The sequence below is a fragment of the Chrysochloris asiatica genome, unplaced genomic scaffold (genome assembly GCF_000296735.1).
Source record: "Chrysochloris asiatica unplaced genomic scaffold, ChrAsi1.0 scaffold00119, whole genome shotgun sequence".
NCBI lineage: Eukaryota > Metazoa > Chordata > Mammalia > Afrosoricida > Chrysochloridae > Chrysochloris > Chrysochloris asiatica.
In genome coordinates, this window is record NW_006408637.1 from 9031788 (window position 1) to 9040297 (window position 8510).

The following is an 8510-nucleotide window of genomic DNA, read 5'->3' on the forward strand; positions in this document are numbered from 1 at the left end:
AGCAGGCATGGTGCTGGGGGTTGATGACGGTAGGGGTCAATTTCACCTGTTATTCAGGGAATGTGGGAAGCAAGAAGGAATCACACCTTTCCGGTTGCTTCTGTGAATCTGTGCTGTCAGGCTGCCATCTATCTGTCTCTCCAAAGCTGCTTGCAAAAGTTCAAGAGGAGCACATGGACGAAGACCTGTAGTCTGTCCATCAGTGAATCTCCTTCTTTCACTGCCTTTGCTCAGTTTCTCCTCCCGGTAGATAGTCAATGCTCTAACCTACCTTCTGAAACTTGTGGTTCCAGGATTGTCCTCTGTGTCTATTTCATCTGATCGTCAGTATCTTTTTTTTTTTTTTTTTGAGATTTGAAATATTTTATTGCAGTTCAAAACAGTATGTCTGATTCATTTCAGCTATTTCACTGCCAAACCTCGGGCCAGGGATTGCTTTAGCTTCTCGGCCTTCTCCTTGTTGGTGATGACCAAGCTACACTGACCCTAAAACTTCACGTTATCCTTGTTTTTCGTGATTTTGACAGCTTTGGCATCCTTTCGTGAGTAGGAAGTCCTTGATTTCCTCAATTTTGTGAGGGTTGGCAGCGGGGCGCACGCGGACCAGTACAGATGGCGACAAGAAGCAAGGAGGACGGAAGAGAACTTCCTCTGTCTTTCTTGTAGAGAGGGTCTTGTAGTGTTTCTGCCTAGTTTGCCATACTACCGGAAGCCTAAACACTGCATTTTGACTTCATAAACAAATTTGATGTTTACTATGGTGGAGGTTGTGAATGCTGGTGGTGCTATTGGATAAGGACTGGACTGTTAACTGCAAGGTCTGCGATCTGAGTGCACCAGCCACTCATCTGGAGAAAGACGAAGCTTTCTGCTCCCATAAATATTTACATCCTCAGAAACCCTATTTAAAAAAGACTGAAGTTGTTAAAGACTTTATTTTGCTTGGATCCACTATCAATACTCATGGAAAGAGCAGTCAAGAAATCAAACAACGAACTGCATTAGGCAAATTTACTACACAAGACTTCTTTAAAGTTTCAAAAGCAAAGATTTGAGGATTAAGGTATTTCTGACTGAAGCTATGATGTTTTCAAAATCTCATGCATGTGAAAGTTGGGTAGTGAATAAAGAAGACAGTAAAAAATTGATACATTTGAATTATGGTACTAGAGGAGAATATTGAAAGTACCATTGATTGTCAGAAGAACAATCAAATCTGTGTTGGAAGAAGTACAGCCAGAATGCTCCTTAGAAGCCAGGATGGTAAGACTTTGTCTTTCATACTTTAGGCATATATCAGGAGGGACCAGTCCCTGGAGAAGGACATTATGCTTGGTAAAGTGGATGGTCAGGATAAAGAGGAAGACCCCCAGTGAGATGGAGTGCCACAATGGCAGCAGCAATAGGCTCAAGCTTAACAATTGTCAGGATGGGTCAGGGCTGGGCAGTATTTCATTCTATTGTGCATAGGGTCACTGAGTTGGAGCTGACTCAATGGCATCTAACAACAACTAACTACATGAGTCAGAACTAACTTGACAGCACTTGACAATGACTCCCATGGTAAGAAGGCATAGAAATGGATAAATTAAGATATGGTGGTGGTGGTGTGCCACGGAGTCAGTTCTGACTTATAGCACCCCTGTATAGGGCTTCCAAGGGTGTAAATCTTTACGGGAGCAGAAAGTCTTATTTTCTCCCGTGAAGCAACTTGCAGATTCAAATTGATGTTCTTGTAGTAGCGGCTCAGTTTGTAATCTGCTACAAGGGATCCTTAAGAGATTTGTTGCTGTTATTAGTGCCGTGGAGTCAGTTCTGATTCATAGTAACCCTGTGTAGGGTTTCTGAGGAGTGTCTGGTGAGCTTGAACTGCTATCCTTGTGGTTCAAACTCACCTTGCAGTCCAGCGTGTTAGCCCACAGTACCACACAAGGATTCCAAAATTAAGAAAAAGCCCTAAATTATTTGCAATCTTGAGCTTAAATATGAGGGCTAGATATGAATGACGAAGGGAACTGGGAAATGATGTAGCAACAGGCAGGGGACAGATACTTATTATTAACCTTTGAGAACTATTTATTTTTTTTAATTGTATACTCGTATTTCTTTAGATTAAAAAAAAAAAAATGAAAGCGAAAAAGAGAAGTTGGTTCCAAGTCCTATGTGTTCCCAAGGACTTACATCTCAAGACTGAGTCACTCTGCCTCTTTGAAGTATAATTCTGGACACCAGGATTTCCAGAGAGGAAATATGGTGCACTGCTTCAAGACCCTTCCCTCAAATGCAAAGCCTTAATTCTAGCTCAAGTTTCAGAGTCTCATAGGGAAAATCCAATTGTAGCATTAACTCAGTGTTGGATTTGGCATTTTCTTTAGAAGGTGTCTGGTTATCTAGTGATGAGGTGTTTCTGACTTCCTTGGAGAGGACAGCTGTAGACAGGAAGTCTAAAGTCGACTTTCTCAACAATGCTTGTCAGTGGACCTTTATGTGTCTGTTGTTATAGCTACGGAGAGAAGTGTAGGTACAGAGTCAGCTACTGAGCTGTAAGCCAGGGCATCCCAGTGCATGAACCAACCTCACCCCGGAGGCTGCTTTGATTGTAAAGTGGCACAGCCTAGTTGGAGGAACTAGGGACTGTATTATTGGGCCATGAAAGTTCTAGATTTCTGGGCTTCAGGAGAGCTGGGTTGGTTTCAGTAGAATTGTAAATCCTGGTAAGGCACTGTAAGATAAGCACTGAACTGCTAACTGAAAAATTAGCAGTTGAAATCCACCAGCAGCTCCTTGGAAACCTTATACAGGGTCACTATACGTCAGAATTGACTTTCTAGCAGATATCAACAAGAGCATGATAATACATCAGGAATGGACGGACCCTCAATGGTCACGGAACCTACCTATATTCCCCAAGCTGCTTTGGATTAAACCAGACAAACCACCCACCCCGGTTAGTGCCCACTTGGAGGATTGCCACGGAATCACTGACTTCAGGTGCTGATATATTGCTTTTTCTCCTTTTTCTGTAGTTGCATCCTTCAGTTGTGTTTGCCTGGGTTGATCACTGTGCTGTCTGACTTTGCCTCACTATTGAATGAAACTAATTTCGCACTTACCTCTTAGAGGTTCGGATTAAGACCTATGCCTTCCCTGAGAGGTGCTTTTCACCAGTAAGTTATAGATTTGAAAGTGAAATATAACTAGACATTTTGCAGGATTCAAAAAACAACAACAACAACAACAAAAATAAAACCTGAACTTTCCCTATTACTTGTCAAGAATCACTATCATTCATTGCTCCACATTTTTCCCTCGTATTTTTTGCTCTTCTCTCAAATTTTATGGACTTAAATAATAAGAAACTCACATTCAATCTCCAGACAAAGACCAACTGTATGACTGTGTAAGTATACGTGGAACAAGAAGTGCCTGTGTTATATAATCAGGAAGCATCGATATTTTTTTGCATCCCAATTTTAACATTTATCCAGTAGTGGGAGTTCTTCCCTGGACAAAATCTTGGGATACTTCATAAATTTTCTGCTACTTCTAGGAATAAAAAGCCCTATTGTCATTTTAAATAAAAAGCACAATATCAATGCAGAAATTAGAAACTCCTGTCCCTTTATATAATATGAAACAGTCCATTTTTAATAAAACTGTGACAGCTCTCTCTTTGCCACCTAACTTCTGGAGCGGGTTGGCAGCTCCCTCAGCAGTTAACCCTGGCCTGGCTTACCTACCCAAGGCTGCGGGTTTGGGTGGGGAGGAAGGAAGAGAAGTACCTAGAGCTGATAGAATCTTATCTGACTGGTAAATGTCAGAAAATGTCTTCCCACTCTTGCCTGCAGGGGTTTTGAGCTGGCATTTTCTCTCTTGAGGTTTTCTTAGGTTCTTCAGAAACCCCGTTGGGAATATTTGACTTTTTCCTGTAAAAAGGATATTTCTTTTCCTATAACTGGCACTTTTCCCTCATCTGTTGTTTACTGGTTCACAAAGGGGATATCCTTTGTGGCGCCCTGGGATTTTTCAAGCATCCTCTCAGCACTGGCCCCATCCATCCCTGCCATGGCGTGGATCTGAAGAACTCTGATGGTAATGGTTATTCCCAACCTAGGGGCAAATAGGTTGCTCTTTTATCTGGCCAGCTTGGTGTGCAGACCTCTAGACATCCCAGGGGGAATTGGACACCCACTCCCCACTTTGACATAACTATGGTGTTGTTGTTAAGTGTTGTCGAGTTGGTTCCAACTCATAGCAACCCTGAAAAGGTTTCTGAGGAGCAGCTGGTGAGCTTGAACCACCAACCCTGCAGTTCAAACCGACCTTGGAGTCCAGTACGTTATCCCACAGCGCCACCCCAGAACTCCTGTTAAGTGCCGTTGAGTGGGTTCTGACCCATAGTGACCCTGAATAGAGTTTCCAAGGAGCAGCTTGAAACACTAACCTTGCAGTTTAAACTGACTTTACAGTCCAGTACATTAACCCGCAGCGCCACACCAGTACTCCTTCACATAACTATGGTGGTTATGGGCCGTGGAGTTGGTTCCGAGGCTGTTAAATCTTTACGGGAGCAGAAAGCCTCATCTTTCTCCCACGGAATGGCTGGTAGTTTTGAAATGCCAACTTTGAGGTTAGCAGCCCGATTCGTAACCACTATGCTACCAGAGCTCCTTTGAGCTCCTTCTTTATAAGCTTAGAATTAGGTTTAAAATCCTTTAACAGATTTTCACCATTTATTTTGCTAATTTTCAGTTTCTACTGGGCGGTCAATCTGTAATTCCCTTTAACATCTGATGTCTATTATGACTGATGAGTCCAGCAAAGCTTGCAATAATAGTAGACACTCCGGAGGTAAGTAAAGTAGTAGAGGAGTCTATCTTAAAGGGGTGGTGGCAGGGGCATTCACTGAATCCTGATTGGCTCTCCTTAGAGCAGGGTTGACCCCATTCCAGGATAGCTGACTCCTCTCTCTAGAGAGCTGTTTCGGCCTGGATGCCTTTCCAGTGTTCTGAGCCCAGAATCGGAGTGGGAATCACAACAGCCAGGTCTGTTAGGTGGAATGCAATGGGCTGGTCAGTCTGTAGGTCATCCACTCACAAGGGTCAGCTGATGGGTGGCAGAGGACTCAAGAGGGGTTTGGAATCTGATGGATGTGGACAGAAAACTTGTCTCTGCTGCTTACAGGGTGTGTGACTCTATTGCAGCCTGGGTTGCTGCAGTCTATACTAGGCTAATTGATGTTACCGGCAACCGGATTCTTGTGCCGACAGCACAGAGCCTGGCGCATAGTAAGTCCACACTAAGTGATGGACTTAATGTTATAACTTAAACTACTTTCACAAGTAGTGCTGTGTTAACTGGCCATGCCCCAGTTTGTGTAGCAGCCTGCATGCATGTTGACATAACAAATCTGTCTCCCTGGAATTGCCCTGCCTTTCCGGTGGGTTAGTTCCAGGACACAGGGGTCTTCTAAGCAGATCAGCAGACTAGGTGCAGGCTGGACTCTGCATCACCATGTCAACGGCTGGTAGACCTTAGCTGAGGGTTCCCAGGGGATCGGTAGGGCTCATTCTCGACTCACGTGAATTGTTGTTGCATGCCATTGACTCATAGTGACCCTGCGCACAACAGAACGAAACGCTGCCTGGTCTTGCATCAACTTCATCATCGTGGCTGTGCTTGAACCTACTGCTGCTGCTACTGTGCCAGGTCATTCACTGGGGGTCTTCCTCTCCTTCTCTGACCCTCCGTTTTACTAAACATAATGTCCTTCTCCAGGGCCTGGTCCCTCTTGATAATCTGTCTGAAGTATGAGAGACAAAGTCTCGCCATCCTGGCTTCTAAGGAACATTCTGCTGTACTTCTTCCAACACAGATTTGTGTGTTCTTTTGGTGGTCTATGGTATTTGAATATTCTACTACAACACCATTACTCAAATGCATCAATTCTTCTATGGTATTCCTTATTCATTGTCCAACTTTCATATGCATATGAGGTTATGGAAAATACCAGGTCTTGGATCAGATGTACCTTTGTTCTTAAATTGACATCATTGCTCTTCAATACTTTAAAGAGGTCTTGCGCAGCAGATTTGCCTAAGGTATGTCTTTTGATTTCTTGACTGCTGCTTGCATGAGTGTTAATGGTTGACTGGAACAAAATGAAGTCTTTCACAACTTCAATCTTTTCTCCATATATGTGGATGTTTTTTATTGGTCCAGTGGTGAGAATTTTTATTTTGTTTACATTGAGATGCAACTGATACCAAAGGTTGTACTCTTTGATCTTCATCAGTAAGCAATTTAAATCCTCTTTACTTTCAGCAAGCAAAGTTGTATCATCAGCAAATCACAGTCTTCCTCTTATCCTGATGTGATATTTTCTCCATATAATCCAGCTTCTTGGATTATGCTTTCAGCACAAAGATTTAGTAAGTATGGTGAAAGAATACAACCCTGTCACATACCTTTCCTAATTTAAAACCATTTGGTGCTCCCTTGTTCTGTTTGAACAACTGCCTCTTGGTCTATGTACAGCTTCCTCATGAACGCAAGTAAGTGTTCTGGAATACTCATACTTTGCAATGCTGTCCATAGCTTGTCATGATCCACACAATCAAAATCCTTTGCATAGTCAATAAAGCACAAGTAAACATCTTTCTGGTACTCTCTGCTTTCAGCCAAGATTCATCTGATGTCAGCAATGATTTCCCTCATTCCACATACTCTTATGAATCTGGCTTGAACCTTTGGCAGTTCCCTGTTAATGTACAGTTGCAGCCTTGTTTTGTGTATTATCTTGAGCAACTTTTACTTGCATGTCCTATTAATGATATTTTCCGGTGATTTCTGCATTTCACTGGGACACATCTCTTTGGAATAGGCACATATATGGATCTCTTCCAATCAATTGGTCAGGTAGCTGTCTTCCAAATTTCTTGATAGAGATGACTGAGTGACTACAGTGCTTCACTCCAGTGACTTCAGTGAAATCTTTGTTGAAAGATTTCAAATAGTATTCCATCAATACCTGGAGCCTTGTGCTTTGCTGATGTCTTCAGTGTGCCCTGGACTTCTTCCTTTAGCTCTTGATCATATACTACTTCTTGAAATTGTTGACATCAACTACTTCTTTATGGTACAGTTACTCTGTATATTACTTCCATTTTCTTTTGATTCTGTCTGCATCATTCAATATTTGCCTTTGTTGTTATTGTTGTCAGGTGCCATCGAGTCGGAACTGACTCATAGCGACCCTATACACAGCAGAATGAAACAGTGTCCAATCCTGGGCCAACCTCACTACCGCTGCCACACTTGACACCATCAATGATGGTGATCCTAGAATCGTTCAATATTATAAGTCGAGGCTTGAAGTGTTTCTTCAGTTTTCTCAGCGACTTTATCTTTTCGATCTGACCTTTGAAATTTTTTATTCAGCTCTTTTATCTCTTCATTTTTCCCTTTGTTTAGCATCTCTATGATAGAGAGCAAGTTTTAGAGTCTTTTCTGACATCCATTTTGGTCTTTTCCTTCTTTCGTGTTTTTCTGTATGATGTTCTTGATGTCATCCCACAACTCTCTGGCCTTCGGTCTTTAGTGTCTAATGCATCAAATCTGTTCTTGAGATGATCTTTCAATTCAGGTGTGAAATGTTCAAGGACATATTTTGGCTCTTGTGGACTTGTTTTAATTTTCTTCAGCTTCAGCTTCAACTTGCATATGAGTAGTTCATGGTCTATTCTTACAGTCTGCTTTGGCCTTGCTTTGGCTGATGATATGGATATTTTCTATTGTCTCTTTCCAGAGATGTAGTCAATCTGAATTCTGTGTATTCCATCTGCTGAGTCTCATGTGTACAGTAGTTTTTTATGTTGTTTAAAAAAGGTATTTGCAATTAAGAAGCCATTGGTCTTGCAAAATTTGTTCATGTGATCTCCAGCATCATTTCTATCATCCAGGCCATATGTTCCAACTACTGATCCTTCCTCTTTGTTTCCATCCTTTGCATTCCAATCAGCAGTAATTATCAATAAATTTTTAAAAACTTTTATTTGCATTTTATTTTAAGCTTAATTTACTCCCGAGCAATAAGTTTCTTCACTTTCTTCTGAGATATCTTCTTCTTGTGTGCAACCTCCTCTTCTGGTTTAGGAACAATTTGCTCCTTTTCAGTGAGGATCATCTCAGTGTGTCAGGGGATGTTCATGTAGGGGTTGATCTGACCATGAGCGCTGTAAGTTTGACGGTGCATTTTGGGAGCTTTGTTGACCTGGATGTGCTTCAGTGATCAGAGAAACCACACCTAAACCTAAGTTCAGCATTGCTCCCTGCAGTTTGAAGCATGTGTAGCAAAAACTCAGCACTCTTTTTGAGCCTCTGTCCCTGTGTCCAACCCCACTATGTGACCTGGGCACACTTATCAACACCACCATTGTGATGTTGGAATGGTACACATTGCTTCTACACAGTGACATCTTTTAGATACTTTCTGGATATGCATACCTTGA

General features: G+C 42.1%; 1 pseudogene; it reads right to left on the bottom strand.

Annotated features, from left to right (window-relative positions):
* Positions 1-393: 393 nt before the first annotated feature.
* LOC102817912 lies at positions 394-8185 on the bottom strand (annotated as a pseudogene).
* Between the last annotated feature and the right edge of the window lie 325 nt (positions 8186-8510).